Source organism: Cebus imitator, unplaced genomic scaffold (genome assembly GCF_001604975.1).
Source record: "Cebus imitator isolate Cc_AM_T3 unplaced genomic scaffold, Cebus_imitator-1.0 Scaffold610, whole genome shotgun sequence".
NCBI lineage: Eukaryota > Metazoa > Chordata > Mammalia > Primates > Cebidae > Cebus > Cebus imitator.
In genome coordinates this window covers 631672-650100 of record NW_016107925.1, presented here as the reverse complement: position 1 = coordinate 650100, position 18429 = coordinate 631672, and the positions used below count along the sequence as shown (strand labels likewise).

At 35.5% G+C, this 18429-nt stretch overlaps 1 long non-coding RNA gene across 1 annotated transcript in view; it reads right to left on the bottom strand.

Annotated features, from left to right (window-relative positions):
• LOC108294921 overlaps nucleotides 1–18429 on the bottom strand; it is a 314417-nt gene that overhangs the window by 229702 nt on the left and 66286 nt on the right. The gene's annotated exons all lie outside the window — the stretch shown is intronic.

Below are 18429 nucleotides of genomic sequence, written 5' to 3'. Positions count from 1 at the left end.
AGCCAAAAGAACAAAGCTGGAGGTATTTGCTTCAGGGCTCTCTGAAGTTGACAAAGCTGGAGATATCATACTACCTAATTTCAAACTATACTACAAAGCTACACTAATCCAAAGAGCATAGAATTGGCAAAAAAAGAAAAGATATATCAATGAATGGAATGGAATAGAGAGCCTAGAGATGAATCTAACTGATTTTTCAACAAATATGCCAAGAAGAAAAATACAGCTTTATTCAATAAATGGTGCAGGGAAAGCGAATTTCCGCAAACAGAAAAATAAAAGTGGATCCTTATTTCAACACCATATACCAAAGTTAATTCAAAATGGGTTAAAAACTTAAATATTCCTGCATTAATATGCTCAGGAAAACTGTCAAAATAAGAAAGAAAGAAATAAGGAGAAAGAAAGAAAGAAGAAAGAAAGAGAGAAAGAAAGAAAGAGAGAGAGAAAGAAAGAAAGAAAGAAGAAAGGAAAGAAAGAAAGAAGAAAGGAAAGAAAGAAAGAAAGAGAGAGAGAGAGAGAAAGAAAGAGTGGAAGAAAGAGAGAAAGAAAGAGAGAAAGAAAGAATAGGGGAAACATACAAGACATTGGTCTGGGTAATGATTTTTTGGATTTGATCCCAAAAGCATGAACAACAAAATTAAATATAGACAAATGGTATTACATCAAACTAAAAAGCTTCTTAGTTCATGATGTTTAGCTAAAACAAACAAATTAAAAGTCTTCTGCACAACAAAGGAAACAACCACCAGAGTAAAGAGACAACCTATGGAAAGGGAGAATATGTTTGCAAGCCAGACATCTGATAAAGGATTAATATTCCAACACATACAAGGAGCTTAAACAACTCAATAGCAACAAAGCAAAACAAAAAAGCAAGTAAGACCTGCTTTCTGCTGACTAAGTCTTCTTCCTTAACCCTCCCTAATAAGAAGGAAGAAAAAAGGCAATTAAAAAATAGGTAACTCCTGCTTAATATAGTGGTAAAATTTAAACATTAAAAATATTTTCAGGGCCAGCTCGGTGGTTCACATCTGTAATCCCAGCGCTTTTGAATGCCAAAATAGGCAGATTGCCTGAGCCCAGGAGTTAGAGACCAGCCTGGGCAACATGGCAAAAGAGACTCTACAAAAAAAAAAAAAAATTAGCTGGACTGGAGCCATGTTTGTGTCGCACTGCACTTGATCCTGGGTGACAGAGTGAGACCATGTCTCAAAACAAAAATAACAACACTAAAAAACTTAAGTTGTAAAAATGGGTAAGATCAAGAGAGAAGGAAAGAAAAAAATGCATAAGGAAACTGAATATACATTTCTAGTGATATTTTTAAAGCCATGAACCCATTTTGGCACAAAAACTTTATCATATGCAATCATTTTTTGTAAATAATTTTTTGTAAAGCCATCAGACATAAAAGAGTGATTTTCCTCACCTGAGTACATGACAAGAGGATGTTGAAATTTATATACGATCAAATCATCTGTACGGGCACTGTTAATCTAGAAGAAAGTGGTTGCAGAGAAGGTAGGAAGAATTTAGACCAGCTTACTGAAGTGGAAAAAGGAAAAAAAACAAAGAACTTCAGCTTTGCCTCTTATAAAAATTAAAAACATAAGTCACTGTCTGCGTTGTGCTTGGGAGTTAGCAGCCAAAACCAAACAAACAAACAAGGAAAGAAGTCACTGTGAAAGGAAAAGAAAAAAAGAAAGAGTTTGCATCCATTGAAGTATGCAGAAAAAGAAAAAATTTTTTTTAAATAAAATAAGGGGGTATAGTTGGGAACTTAGCAATGAACATACAGAATGAGTAATAGACACTGGAGGCTCCAAAAGGTAGGAGGAAGGGAGGGTGGGAGAGGGGTGAGGGATGAAATCCTATTAGGTAGAATGTTCACTAATCTGGCGATGAGGATGCTACACAATATACTTCACCATATGCAATATATCAAACCAACAAAATTGCACTTGTACTCCTAAAACCATAAAAATGAAAAATTATCGTGTCTGAGACTTCTTTAAAAAATAATGAAATTAAGAAATAAAAATTTTAAAAAGAGAGAGAATAGTAAGAGCAGAGCAAGGACATTTAGTCTATACTTTCAAATGGACTTGATCACTTGCAACAATAAAGTTGTTCACTGAATCTTTATCATAGAGTGTTAAAAAAAAAGTTGCTCATTGGCAGAAATTTCCACCAAGTTAGTACAGATTACATGCGCTTTGATAAAAGCAACAATAAAGCTAATTGTTTTTTTTTTGTATTTATATTTGGCATAGGTAGATTAATAGGAGAAACACAAACACATATTTACATATGTTTTACATAACATGGGAGCCTTCAGAAGGAAATAAATATCCAAGGAATTGGCAAAACCTAAGTGTGTTTTTATACTAGGTTGAAAAAAGAGATGCAATTGTAGAAAAATAACTAAACTATGGGGGAGAATAAAGAAAGATAGAAATCATCTTAACTAAGTCTGTTTGTTTACCATTCTCTCGGCTATGACTCCCTGAAGAAGAATAGAAGAATGTTTCTTTTCTCCTGGCGTAGGAAAGTTATCTATCACTTGGGAGTTTTTATCTCTTGTTTTCAGAAAGAAAGGGGGAAATTAAAATGCCCTTCTTGCATCTGCTGTTTTCCAAGGGCTTTTAGCTCAAAATAATTCTTACACCAAAGTGAAATAATTTGGGGTGATATGTTCTGAACTTCAAAACACACACACACACACACACACACACTCTCTCTCTCTCTCTCTCTCTCTCTCTCTCTCTCTCTCTCTCTCTCTCTCTCTCCACACACTCTGACTACAAAAGTAAGACATTTCCCAAAAGGAAACTATACGTGAAAAGTCATGGAAGAATTAAATCACAAGATTTTGTTTGAACTAAAGTAAGTTTGATGTGGGAGTATAATATTCACAAGGGCAATGGCTGCAGTTAAGGTAGAACCATTGAATAGGCTTCAAGTTTTTAAGTAACCTGGGCATATATCCTTGCCTGTCAATTCTGCATATGAGACAGCCCTGGAATTTGTAAGCATAAATACCAAATCATGATGGTATTTCTCATAGGAGAAAAGAGAAAGAGAATAGCAGTAAGAAGACCAGATAAACTGCTGCATTTCTTAAAGAAATGGAAGAAGATGGCCTAAACTAAAGCAAGAGGGATGAAGGAAGGCACTTACACTTGAGAGTTAGTTATACTAATAAGACTTGTTAATTTAGTACACAGAGTATTAGAATATGAAGAGCAATTAATAGTGACTCTAAAAGCACACACAATACACACACACACACATGCACACACACACGCACACACACACACACACACCATCAATTAAAGAAGAGAAATTTGTCTGGCATTTCAAAACAAAATAGGAATTTTTTAAACAGAAATTCCAAGCTTTGTTTCTGTATAGATTCTCAATAATCATCTCAAGAAGAATTTTGAAATTTTCAAATAAACAAATTTTACCTTAACTTAAAAAGTAATTCGTAATCACACTAGTATAATTTTTCTATGACTCAAAACCAGTGTCATCAAATCAATCAAACAATCATATGTTAGTTCACCCAACAGGCTGGAGGTCACTGGCTTTGTAAAGATAGGTTACATTTCTATTACATGTGTCATTGTCATTGATTTTTTTCTTAACTCATGGGATAAACATCCCATTGACAGTCAAAGAAGTTTTAACTGTCAGAAGTACTCAACTTCTTTAATTAATTTATTTATTTTTCTGGAGACACAGTCTCACTCTGTCGCCCAGGCTGTAGTGCAGTGGCATGATCTTGGTTCACTGCAACCTCCACCTCTCGAGTTCAAGCAATTCTTCTGCCTCAGCTTCCCAAGTAGTTGGGATTACAGGCATATGCCACCATGCCCAGCTAATTTTTATATTTTTAGTAGACACAGGGTTTCACCATGCTGGCCAGGCTGGTCTTGAACTCCTGACCTCAAGTGATCCTCCCACCTTGGCCTCCCAAAGTGCTGGGATTACAGACATGAGCCACCATATCCAGCCCAACCTCTTTAATTTACTATTCATGCCCTTGTACAGTTACTGTGTCATCCTCAGATCCCACGTCCACATTATATATGAATGCATATCACTTGTAATATGGTTTCTAAAAAAGGTGAATTTTCAGGTTACATATGTTCATAAATATAGAAATACTTGCCCCAAACATGTACCTTTTAATTAAGATGGAATCAAGAAGCCAGTAAAAAGAGTAATGTGAAAATTTCTCACCACCAGATTTGGTAAAGTTTGGGATGTCTATCAAGGAAACAGTATAACCTAATAGTTAAAAGCAAGTGCTGTAGCACCCAGCAGACTTGGATTCATGCCCTTGCTCTGTGTGATGACGGTTAAGTTGCTCAATCTATGACACAGTTTCCATATCCTTAAAATAAAATAAAGTTTCTATCTCATAAATTTATAGTATTAAGAAAAATGATTGATATAGCATGTTTAGTACAGTGGATTGAATATAGAAAGCATACAAAAATGATAGGTACTGTTAAAATTCTCAAAGTAAACAATAAGAAAAATTTATCCACATATTTCCCAAGTTATTAAAAATGGAGATGGAGTCCTGAGTGGTAGGCAGGACTTAATGACTCACTTTCAAAGAATAGAGTATAAGAAGGTCTGAAAAAGGCAACTTTATAGTGGGGAAATCTGGCAAACAGTACCCTGTCTGCGTGGTCAAGATTAACCTTATCAGCAATAAGTCACACTGAGCTCATGAAGCCCTGATGCGAGGCTATGAGAAGGGCAAGTCAGTCTCTAGTATTCTTCCTAATCATGACAAAAACATCAGGCAAACCGAAACTGGGAGACATGCTACAAATAGCTGATCGGTACTCCTTAAAACTGTAAAGGTTGTGAAAAACAAGGAAAGAGTGAGAAATTCACAAACCAGAGGAGACTAAGGAAATCCATGACTAGACACGACACAATATTCTAGGTGGGACTGTGGAATAGAAAAATAGTATTAGTGGAAAAAGTAGTGAACTATGAACAAAGCCTGCAGTTCAATAAGAATTAATGGTTTCTTAGTTTTGATCAATATCCCATGGTTATGGTTATGAATGAGAGGTATAAAGGAATTGTATACTGCTTCAATTTTTCAGTAAATCAAAATTTATTCAAATTAAAAAGTGTTTTAAAAGTTGGAAGGTAAGGGGGAGAAGAATGTAAATGTAAATGCCATGAGACTCAATTTACTCAATTTACCTAAAGTATACTTACCTAAGTATTAAATAGATATTCTGAATCTCCTCAATTTAAAACCTTATGATTTTGTATTCTGATATAATGTCACAAGGCAAATCAGATCTTAATACATATCTATCTAATCTAGTTATGTATCTTAACACAATATCAAATGTTCAAGGTAAAAAACAAACAAACAAACAAAAACCCACAAGACCCAAACAGAGTTTTAAAAGACCCTGAACATAATCTCAATTTTTACCCATAAGTAAAAGCACTTGGATATTTCAGCTGAAATGTACTTTTTCTTTACAAACTGCCTACTACTAAACAGTGTTTTTACAGCAAATTCAAATATGGAACTAGTACATAAAAAGAGTTTCAAAAACTAAATAAAAATAGATTAAAAATAAAAGGCTCCCGCAGAACTGTTCTACATCGCTAAAAAGAGAATAAATATATTAAACAAATTACTTAACCTTAAGTAGCACTTCTCTTCCTGGGGTGTAGGTTACAACAAAAACATCCTATGGCCCTAAAATCTTTCCATAACAGATACCTTCTTCAAAGTCTGAGCAGGAAATATCCATTGAAAGTGTAGCCCATTATAACCTAATTTATACCCTAGAATGTGGACAATTCTCTTTTACATGTTTTAAATAATTTTCATATTTTGCTTTATATAATGTGATGCAATGACTTTGCATGGATTTACAGTTATATTTTCAACATTAATAGTTGGTCTCTCTACAAGCCTTTCAGGTTTGTTCTCTACAAGCCTACATTCAACTCCTACCAGAGCTTAAAATGGGGTATTCTTTTAGGATGATTACAAAGATATTAACTCTGAGGTTATGGACAATATATATGTCTTCCATGGACAAATGGCATTCTGGTTATTGGAAAGAACTGCTCTTCTGAGACTGTCTCTAGAAAGAAGTTCACATTTTATTACTCTACAAGTTAAATTAATACAAAGATTGAAGCAAAGTGAGGTATTCTGATATGGTTAGAAGGAATTAAGTGATACATAGAAGATAATTCGCTTCCTTTGCATGTGTACTCTATAATATAAAATAATTAATTATTTTTCAGGACAAAAAAAGGTCTAAATAAAATAGAGGTGTATAAAAAGTATGCTTCCAGTGTGTTTTCTTAAAAATCATTATATTTTAAACAAAATACATCTTAAAGTATGCAGTCATATTCTCCTCACATTCACATACTAATCAAATACCTGCTTGAAATTAATATTTTAAAAAACATTAAACTTGTATTCATCTGACAAGTATTTATCAGGTGCCCACTATGTTCTGGGCTTTGTGCAAGGAGGCTGTATTATGTTCTTTCCATTAGAGCTTTATTCTCTCCATTAAAACAGCCTCCTAGACTTAATCTCTTAAATGTTCACAATAATTTATAGTTCTAAAAATCTATGTTTTAATGGGGAAGAAAAAACCCTAGCACTAAAAGTCCTGATAACTTTGACACATTAAATGGAAATCTTAGAAATACTGTAATGGAAGAAAGTCATTGCATCCAAAAGCAGCAGGCCATTAAGAATGAGATGGAAATTGAGAGATTGCCTTTATTATTGAAATGGGGTACTTAATTCATTTAAGGAAAATGAATCAAGTATTCAAAAGTACATAAGGCACAATTTTTTGGAGGTTAAGGAAGTTGGATTTTTGCCCACCAAATTAAATCAGACAAATGTGGCCGAAGCATTCCAGTTGAAGTTGCACAGACTTTAGAAGTACAGAAGAGAGTTATTCTACTTGGTGCAACCAAAATGACATAGACCACAAATATTATTTTAACCTGTCTTCCATGACGCTCTAAAGTCAGTCAATAGTTGAATAGAGTGGGTTCTGCGTTCTGACTGGGCTCTGACTCCATACAGTGCTATATTCAACTCTTACAGAGGAAATTATCTTCGAGAGGTGGCACTAATATAAAAACAGGTAACTTTTATGGTACTTAGTTTTCTAAAACAAAGATAAACATAATATGGATTCTTTTCTATAAATTAAATTACATTTTAAAAACTCAAGTATACTTGTTCAATATGAAATATTTCGATTTGCAATAGAATTCACTATCTACCAGAATTCTATTAGCAAATGTGTTCAGTTAGAAGAAAATTATATGAACCAAACAAATATAGATCCCTGGAACCTGTAAATAACAGGAATCAAAGTCAAAATTTAAGACACCTAAACCTATTCTCCTAGAACTAGAACACTTCTAAAACAATAGGCACTCAACTCAATTCTAAAGTCTCTTGCTCTCCTTTCTCCCTACTTCCATTGCTGTAGAACATCATCATCACAGCTCTTAGCTCTCTGCCACAATAAATACCCAGCTGAAGCAATTTCTCAGACCATAAGTCATATACGTGGCTGCCTAGAGCCAACTGGTATATACTTATGAGAGTTTATTTCTGACCACATTGAGCGTTTAAGATACCCATAGATCCTAAAACCTATGCCTAGGCATCTGATCTTGCCATGATTGTCTCAATATAACCTAAAATTTCAAAACTGTACCCTAAATCTCCCCTATAGGTCCTTTCCAATGTTTTGAACTATTTCTACCCTTGAACTCATATTTTTACAACTGATGAAGAAAAACATGCATGAAATCAATAATAACACTAGTTGTTTATTTTAGATGGTCTCACTCTGTCACCCAAGCTAAAGTGGAGTGATCTCAGTTCTTTGGCTCAAGCAATTCTCCTGCCTCATTACCTGCCCCAGACTACCTGGTCCTATGTGTGTGTGCCACCACACCCAGCTAATTTTTGTATTTTTTCTACAGATGAGTTTTGGCCATGGTGTCCAGGCTGGTTTGGAATGCCTTAAGCTCAAGCAAACTGTGCACCTCAGCCTCACAAGTAATAATAGTTTGAGGGCAGCAAGTACACCAATGCACCAGATACTTACATGCAATTGGTAAAGAGGGAGAATTTACCCATTTGTCCAGTCTCATTCAGGGTGTCACCAAAAAAGGAGGTGACATTTAAACTGATTATTACAGGATAAGGGAGACTTGAGTAATGGGGGGAGAGAAGAAAAAGCTGAAATACAGAAACACAAACACACAGAATGTTTAGGTTACCTAGTGTAGGATCTTTGGAGAAATGTTATTTTTTTAAAGACACTATAAATTAAGATAACACCAGATCTTAAGATGCCCTTACACATAATTAAAGTATTTAATATATTGAAAACAATAGACGCTTACATTTCACAGAGGAGTAATAGCTACCATGACCATGTGAAAAAATTCTAAAGGAGAAAATGTGTTAGAGATTGGAGTACCAGATATGGTAGCAGAATCTATGGCAATGGTTAAGTAAAAACTGAAAGAAAGAGATGGAAAAATGAACTATTTTGAAGATATAATTGCTAAGAATTGACAAATGAGGAAAGTAAAATGAGGTCCTATGTATTTGTTTTCTAACCTGGGTTAAAGAAGCCATTAATTTATACAAGGAACACAGACTAATTGTAAGGCCGTCTTTAGAAGGCAGGTCTGGATCTAAACACTCTGAATTTTACAGAAAAAAAAAAAAAAGAGGTTAAAATGTCTACCCAATAGAAAAAGAGTTTACTGCGGTACTCAGGAGAGTGAATAGGGCTGAATTTGTACATGAGGAAATCATAAGCACAAAACTGTTAGCTAACCTTGGGAGTGGGCAAAATTACCCAAGTAGAAAATGCTGAGCCAATAAAGAAGGCCAACGTCAGAAACTTACTGAATTTATATAGCAGCTAAAGTATCAAGGAATAAAACTGACAGGAAAATAAAAAAGAATATCAATGGTTCAATATTATATACAGCAAAAAGAATGGGGGTGTTCCAAAGTGGATGGGAAACCATTCTAAAAGGATTAAATGCTGGCACTGGTCATGAATTTGGCTGACCGTGACAGAGGAATCAAAGCAAGGGATGGAAGAGAAAACTTAATTGCCAGAGGAATGGCATGAAGAAAGGGGAAGGTCAGAGGATGCCGTAAGAGAGAAGACAAATGATTGGCTAGGATTGTGGAAGAGATAAAAGCAGAGGGCGTTGAGGACAGGTTAGTCCAGAGGAGGAGTATGGACAGTATCAGTCTCTGAATTAGGAGACACATACTACTGACATATGCAGGAGCACATCCTGTTTGATCAGTGGGGCATTCAGAACTTAAATGGCTCTTTTGGAAAGTAGTGACGGCAAATCCAGCCTCAAGTCACATATACAATTGTGACTGATGATGCTTCCAACTGAGCACTGCAGAATAGAAAACTCCTCTTCTCCCTTTCTAAAGACCTTATCAAAGACCCTCTGGGAACCGCAATACATTGGGTTTCTTATGGGCAATCGTCTTTTATACCTCATTCATTAAACACTTCTACATAAATACATTGTTCCAAAACATGACAAGTTTTAACATGTCTTGACTTAAAAATATAATTTAGTAGTTTAAAAATCTTAAAACAAATTTAAATTTTCCAAACTTCTTTTTTGAGAAAAAGAAAATCCTTACTAACCCTGGGGGTCATGACTAAAAGGTTGGGAAACGTTGAGAATTTTAGTTACAGAACATGAGGCTTGGAAAAAAAGCCTTAATAACACTTTTAAAATGTTTGTAAGTTCTATTACAAAGGATATGTTGAGCTTGGCACTATGGCTCATGCCTGTAATCTCAACACTTTGCAAGGTGAATCTCAGCACTGAGGTAGGTGAATCACTTGAGGCCAGAAGTTCAAGACCAGCCTGGCAAACAAGGAAAAATCCCATCTCTACAAAAATTAGCTGGGCATGGTGATGCATGCCTGGAATCCCAGCTATTTGGGAGGCTGAGGCAGGAGAATTGCTTGGACCCAGGAGGCAGAGGTTGCAGTGATCTGAGATTGTGCCACTGCACTCCAGCCTAGGTGACAGAGGGATAAACTGCATCAAAACAAAAAAAAAAAAAAGGATTCTAATTCACATTTCACATGCTATTAAAGCCTGGAGAGAGAAAGAATAAAATTTATCTGCAGAATGAGGGACTGAGTTCAGATAGACAAAATTACAAGTTTGTTTTCATGTTTACAATTATAAGGCTCCCAAAAGAGATCTTTAAAAATCACTAATAGTTGTTCATCTTTCTGGAGTGGTTGGACACAATTATTTCCATATGCCCACACTTGAGTCTGTAATTTTATTTCTGCTTCTTGGGATGGTTCATGGTTTCCCTCTACTTTGGAATAAGTCGTGCCAATATGTGAACATCCACAGTTTCTATCTACTCAGCTTAGTTTTGTTTTCCTTTTTTCAATCTTATGACCCATGGAACATGATTTGTGACCAAACTTTATGATTTATTTCAGTACAATAAAGGCAGCAAACTTGATTTTTCTCATCAGAGTGCATATTTCCCTTTCAAAAAATGAAAACTCATTTGTAGTGGGAAGAATACTTAGCAAGAGCACCAAAAGGAAAGGAAGCTAAAATATTTGACCAGCTTGGACAAGTCATTTTACTTTTCAGAGCTTAGTTCCCTTCTCCTTGTCTTTGACACTTCACAGGATTAAATGAGGAATGCATGAGACTGTGTGCATAGATTATCTTTCATTGTGCATGGCACAGGGTAGATGTAAGGCCGATTGCCTCACAGGGAGCTCGGACACACCCAACCCTCTCCACGACCAAAAACTATGTCACCACTCCACGCCCCGCACCAAGCCCTGCACTCAGAACCTAGCTCTGCCATGTAGCTCCCCCAATGTCCACCTCTGCACTCAGCAGCCAAATCTGCACTCGACACTAGGCTCTGCACTTGGCACCTAGCCCTCCGTTGAAAAAACCTGCCAAAATTTAAAAGAAGCCCTGCCAAAACCTGCCCAATAGCAGCTTGCCCCGTCCACGTCCCGCTCCCTCTGGCCAGCTTACTTACCGGAAATCCCATCTACCTACCAATAGCAGCTTGCCCCATCCACGTCCTGTTCCCTCATAACCAATCAGAACACCCTACTCCTCCTCGCTCACTATAAAAGCCCTATGCCTAGGAAAGTCAGTGCGACTTCTCTTGCCCCTTTCCCTGGGACCATGGAACCTCGCCCGGGAGCTGAATAAATTGCCATTTAATTTTCTTATACTGGTCTCAGTTTCCTCATTTTAAACTCAGCAATGACCCTTACAATAGACACTTAACAAATCACCATATATCTATATGAAATTGTAGTCATGCCATTTTTGTGTCACCTTGGAAGGACTAATACACAGCTCACAGGGTTTAACTTATTCTACCACACCCTCCTACCACAACCACTGCACCCCCACACCCCCATCTCCCAATCCCCTCCCCACCAACACATACGCACATGTGTGCACACACACACAAACACTCACCCATACACCCACCTTTTCGCTCAGGATCTTAAGTGAAACTTCAAGAGAGACAAAATAAAAAGACATTTTATTTTCTTATTTGCTATTAGGAAAGAGAAAAGTTATAGCCCCTATGGGCATTATTGGGTAATCAACACCCTGAGTGTTGAATCTGAAAAAAAGCTTCCCTATCCCTATTCACTGCATGCCTTAATATATCAAGCAGATACTCTATGCAATCCCTTCCAATAGACTACTGCAAGCTATTTCTTCCTAAAACACATTCTTGAAAACAATCAAATTATAAACTAATCCTTAAAGATTAGAAGAGTGCAAGCAATGAAATGGTACGGGAGCTTGCAGTTGAGATGCTAGAAACTATGTTACATGATTAGCTATAACCAAAGGGAGAAAAACAAGTATATATGTCCCTGAAGATAATCCATGAACACAGAGCAAGTTACAGGGGGAAATGCAAACTGTGAGGCCTCTAGCAACAGTCTATTAAATGCTAAAGAAGCAAATCAAGCCAATAATGTAAAGTGGATATTACTAACTAGTAAGCTAAGAGCTTTTACATTCACTGCAAGTGTATTTTGCAATAAATGAAAAGTCATGTACAGCCCCCAGTGTATTTCCCTCCCACTCCTTCATATTTGCACTCATTTTGAAACTATTTAGAGTCAGAATATAGCACCACAGCAGTGGTCAGATCTGGCTCGGAGTTCTTTAATGATAATTTCTAAGAATATACAGTATATAAATTCTTAAAGGTACCTAGTCTGAATTTCAAGTGTTGGGTTGCTCTGGGGGAAATACTTTATTTTGAAATAGATTGTGGCAGGACGTGTAATGAGAAATAAGTAATTTCCCCAAATAACACTGAAAACATCTTAGATCCTTAACCTCTGAATGCTTTCTGGTAACTTAAACATTTACATAAAGATTTTACATCACCGATGTATCCATTATGTTCACATGCTACACTTTTATAAATGCCCATGAATAACAGGGCTGCGTTGTTTACTACAGGGTGCACAGGAGGTTTTATGTTTGTTTGCTTTGTTTCATTTTGTTTGTGGGAAGAAGGAAGCTAAGTATAGTAAATAAACCATTCAAGTTTTATTTATTTTTTAGAACAGCAGCTTTTAGATTTTCATATATTCGACGAATTTAAATGTTTTCATCAAATAAATGTATGAACAAGACATAGTCTGTGTCCAGCATCATTTGTAAAACCCCAAACACATTTCTTTGATCATAGTGGACCCACCCACTCATCTAGTCACGCCTTAATTTACTCATTGCAAGTAAATGCATTGTGCTATGTGTCAGACGTCATATTAGGTACTGTGAAATGGGACAGTGACCCCCAAGATGGCAAAATCCTCACCCTCAAGCAAATTGCATCCAAGTTGGAAAGACAAATACTAACCAAATAAATGCAACTTACATATAGATATAAAATTACAAATTATTATTAAGTATGATAAAATAGAGCTACAGAATATTTTGAGAAAGATTAACTGTTGAGTGGTGAGTTCAAGATAAAGGGCATTTAAGCTTAAATCTAACTTCTAAAGAAGTAGGATATAGTAAAATATTAGATGCAGGAGAGAACTGAAAGATGGAGCAGAGTGAATTATATAATCAGCAAAGTGCTATATGTTCTTATTTGCTGTTAGGTACCTCCAAGAATTTATATACTGTACATTCTAAGGAGAAATCAGAAAACCAGGGTCCTAATAAAGAGTAGGACCAAATGCGGAGATTGAGAATAAGGTATTGTCCCATTCTAAAACCCTCAAGTTTTGTGAGTGTTCTTTACTTCAAAGATTGATAAATTGGTATTTTATTAAAAAATAAAAGTATCTTATTTATTCAAAGTATTTATTTTGTATAGACTACATATAATATTTTCATTTCCATGGACTAATAGTAAAACCTTCTGCATATTTTCCACATGCAGCTAAAATTTTAAAATAACAATGCACAGTATTTTCAAAAAACTACAAGAGAAGATTTTGAATAATCACAACATAAAGAAATGACGAATGTTGCAGGTGAAGAATAGGCTAATTAGCCTGATTTCATCATTACGCATTGTACACATGTATTGACCTATCTATCACTCTATGTCCCCAAAATATGTAAAATTATTATATGTCAACTAAAAGTTAAAGGGAAAAAAATCACACAAGAGAATAGTACCAGGGCATGTTAAATAATAAACTCACTTCAAATAATTGATAATGCCTTGAACTTTTAAGATGTTGTTACTGATAGTTACTAATAATTCTCTCTAATGCATATATGTCTTATTTACAAATAGCTATATTAAAGTAAAATTATATTTTCTTTATACATGCAATAAATCTGTGAATAAAATGGAAAAAATAACATAGGAATGTTAATTCCCCAGAATTTATCAGTCAAGAAACCTCTCATTCTCAAGAATGATGGTTCACAGATTTGTTTATCTTTCCTTAACATGTCAGAAAAATTATAATCATTTAAAAAAGTCAACTTATCTCATCAATATTGATAGCATTTTTATGAAGCTGAAATTCTTTACCTTTTATTAGAATTATATAATTCTATGAAATCTTGAGAAATTATGCACCAAAATCAACCAACCTCATTTTCTACCAAGGGAACACTCCAGTTAGAAACAAGTCAAGGCTTGTTCCATTGCTAAACTTTTCCCCATATTTTCCATCTCATAATCATCAACCTCTTGCACAAAATTTAACTTGAAGTCATTTTCTCCTCACTGCAATAAAATGATCTGTTTCAAAAAATTGTTAGTAGTCATTTGAGTTCAGGCTACCTCCTAGGCCCTCCTCCAATATTCCTTGCTCTTAGATCATAATCTTCTGTAACAAATGGTAAGATATTCCTTCTAAAACTAAGATGGACAACCAAGATGGAGAAAAGATAAACGAGTGTCCTAATGTGATTCAGTATACATACAGAAAGTTTACAAATTTTTTTAAACTAGCTCTTTTGTGTTTATTTATCACTGATCTTGAAAAGAGAGCCCATATTTAATAAATCAAAAAGATAATATAAATTTAGTCTCTTGAACAGAAGATACTAATTAAAAGGTAGGTACTCAACGTGCCATAAACTAATCATCATCAGTGACATCTATTCCTTGCGTATTTTATCTTAAATGCTTAAGTACGTATTTGGAGATATTACACTCATATTTTCTACATTTTGGCCCTCCAGCCTATAATGATTTCCTTCTCACTTTTTAGTGTTAAAAAGTTAAAATTAACTTTTAAATTTTTAACATTAAGCCTGAAAAAATATAACTCTTGCTTGAACAAAACATCTAAGATTCGGGGGAACACAGAAGCAGCAGAAACTAGACTTCCTGGCTACCCACACCTCATTTCTCGCCCAACTAGATACAGATTTTCTGTACAAAGGACAGGACCCTCAGATACATTTATATATCTAAAGAATAGGGAAAAAGAGACTTGTACTCAGGAATTTGGCAAAGCTCAGTATTTACCTACAAAGCTTTATATAGTTTCTTACAGCCCAGCACAGTATGGAAGTAGCCAGATTACTTCTGATGCATGAAAGTGGATGGAGCCGATGGGACTTTGAGTACAAAAATGAAGGACCAAAGAGCAGCAACCTGTTTACTCTTCTGAGACTGAAATAAAACAATGGATGTGTCAACAGCTGATAGGTGGAGCTGTGGCCAGCAAAGCCCAAAGCTCATCTCTTCCCAACCCTATGTAATACTTGTCCTATCTCAGTGTCCCTTACCTCTCACACTCCAGTCCACTGGACAAAAGGAAGAGAAAGCCTGAATTTAATGCCATTTCATTTTTGCCATGCCAAAGAATGGAGACCCCAATAACAAATAATTCAACAACAACAAAAATGTTCCTCTTGTGGATTGTCACCCTCTACAAAAGAGACTGTGCCACATACTAAAGGTAGAGATAAATTTAAGAAATAATTTCTGCCTTAAATTAATGTTACAAGCCGGGCGCGGTGGCTCACGACTGTAATCCCAGCACTTTGGGAGGCCGAGGCGGGTGGATCACGAGGTCAAGAGATGAGACCATCCTGGTCAACATGGTGAAACCCCGTCTCTACTAAAAATACAAGAAATTAGCTGGGCATGGTGGCACGTACCTGTAATCCCAGCTACTCAGGAGGCTGGGGCAGGAGAATTGCCTGAACCCAGGAGGCGGAGGTTGCGGTGAGCCGAGATCGCGCCATTGCACTCCAGCCTGGGTAACAAGAGCGAAACTCCGTCTCAAAAAAGAAAAAATAATGTTACAGTTAGTTAGGAGACAGAGTACAGGCACAACAAAAGTAAACAAAAATATAATTCAGGTTGTGTAATGTAACAAGACCAGGTAAATATAGGATGGCTGTGGCTCCCTATTTTGCCTCCTTTCCAGAAGGATAATGAGCTTAATGTTTAAGTCTTCAAGACTGTGGTGCTCTAAATGCTTTCAAACCATGTGTCTTCATTTACATGATTGGTCCCTTGAGCCTACTAAACATGTCAAATCTTAAAGTTGTCTTACAGCTACATTGAATCTTTCATATTTGCCAGACCATGTACCTACACGCTAATGAATACAGACCAATGTATGGGAGAAGCTGGAATGAAAAACTAGAAAATGTGCCTTTCTACTCAGAGCCATGAGATCAAGCATTCTTTCAAAAATCACTAAACTTGATGTACTATATTTAGTTCTAATTAGAAAAAAATTGCAATACTTATGACTTATACATAATTCAGAGGATCTTGATATATCATTAAAATCTAGCATTGAATGTGAGACATATTGGCAAACATTACCTTAGAAATTACACTTACATTGAACTAAAAACAGACATTTATGGGTAATAACTTATCTGCTATTTTCTTCTCTGGATTCCAGGACAAAGAAATCATTAACTGATCATAACATATTGTTGGTGGAATCTATTGATTTCAAATCACACTCGCTGGAGATGTTAATCTGAAAGCAAGATCATTTTCCTTTTATTTCATCAATAAGATACTTTTCTTAGAAAATCAGCTCATTTTGCACCCCTTGCTTCTCTGCTTACTAAAGCTCCAGAACACCACAACTAATTATGTAAGATTATTACGAATGCTATTTGTAAAAAATATCAAAATAAAAAATAATTCATAAAATCAAAAACTTTAAAAATTAGAACTTGAAAACCTCATAAAATGATCACATAAGAAATAATGTTAGAGAAAAATGAGGGTATATGCATACTCTCACATAAAAGTGGGAGCTAAATGATGAAAAATTCATGAACACAAAGAGGGGAACAACAGATACTCATACCTACTTGAGGGAGAAGGATGGGGAGAGGGAGAGGAGCAGAAAAAAATAACTGTTGAATACTAGGCTTTGTACCTGGTTGAGGAAATAATCTGTACAACAAAGTGCTGTAACACAAGTTTACCTAAATAACAAACCTGCACACATATCTCTGAACCTAAAATAAAAGTTAAAAAAAAAAGAAAGAAAGAGGAGGATATAGCTCAAGGTTACACAAAATTTTGTACCAGTAAAAGTAGATGACAGGTAGGTAGGTAGATTAGAGAGATGATTGATAGATAGATAGAAAGAATCCATATTGTGCAAAGAGAGTGCTAAATATAGAGAAGAATTAAGCTGCAAGAATAACTAAACATGCAAATATTATAAAAATATGGAATTACTTGCTCTGGATATTTAAAATTAAAGTCTATTTTATCATTTGTTTATGGTCCAAAAAGAAAAAAATAAAGAAATCCTTTTCAGCACTATAACTCCAGGCAACTCTCAAGTGCTGGTTAATTTCTAAACAGTACGTGTGTGTGTGTGTGCGCGCGCGCGCGCGTGTGTGTGTGTGATTGTGGCTTTCTGCTTTTGTCTGCATGTCTGCTTTGTCCTCCCTGCCACATTTCAGAAAGAGACAATGATAATGATGCCCTATTGATGGAACCCTTCCTGTGAATCCCTCCAGAGTTGCTGGCAAGACCACAGATAGAATATTGCTGGTCAAATGCTCATCTCTGGATCTAGTACAACTTGCACAACCTTCCCAGTCAGGGGGCTGAATGCAGGCAGTATTATTTAGATTAGAAGAAGTGGCTGTGGGGGCACCACGATTTTTATTAATCACTGAAAGATGACTTGTACTCTTAAGTATAAATGCCTTAAGTACAGGGGCAATTCATGCCTTTCTGTTTTCTTTTATTTCTATATTCTGTTTATCACAGTTCAAGAACATAGCAACCAACAAATAATTCGTCGTAGAATTGAATCAAGGTCAACATAATAAGACATTTTAATCTAAGATTACTATCCAAAAATATTAAGGGCAAAAGGACTAAACTAGACAATTGGAATTGCTAGGCAAGCCAGGTAGTGGTTCTGCTGTATTTTTTTAAATAACTTAATGGTATGTAAGAAATACTTATATTGCTTTTTCTTTTTCTGATGCTTCAGAGTTTCCTATCAAGAATGACATGTGAAACCAAGCACATGTAATGCAGGAATTGTCTTTCACAACAAAACATGTTTTTCTTTGTTGTTGTTTTTTTTACATTTTTAAAAATTTTCTGTGGGTACATAGTAAGCGTATGTATTTATGAGGTACATGAGATGTTTTGATACAGGTATGCAGTGTGAAATAATCACATCTTCATTCAAAGAAACAAACACATAAAATAAAATTTCTTTTAAATCATTTTCCAAATCATTAGGAAAAATGGTATTTGAGTTTTATTGAACTACTAGGAGAAAAAATCATTTTTATACACGATGTGTAGATTCAAGAAACTATTAAAACCATTCTGTT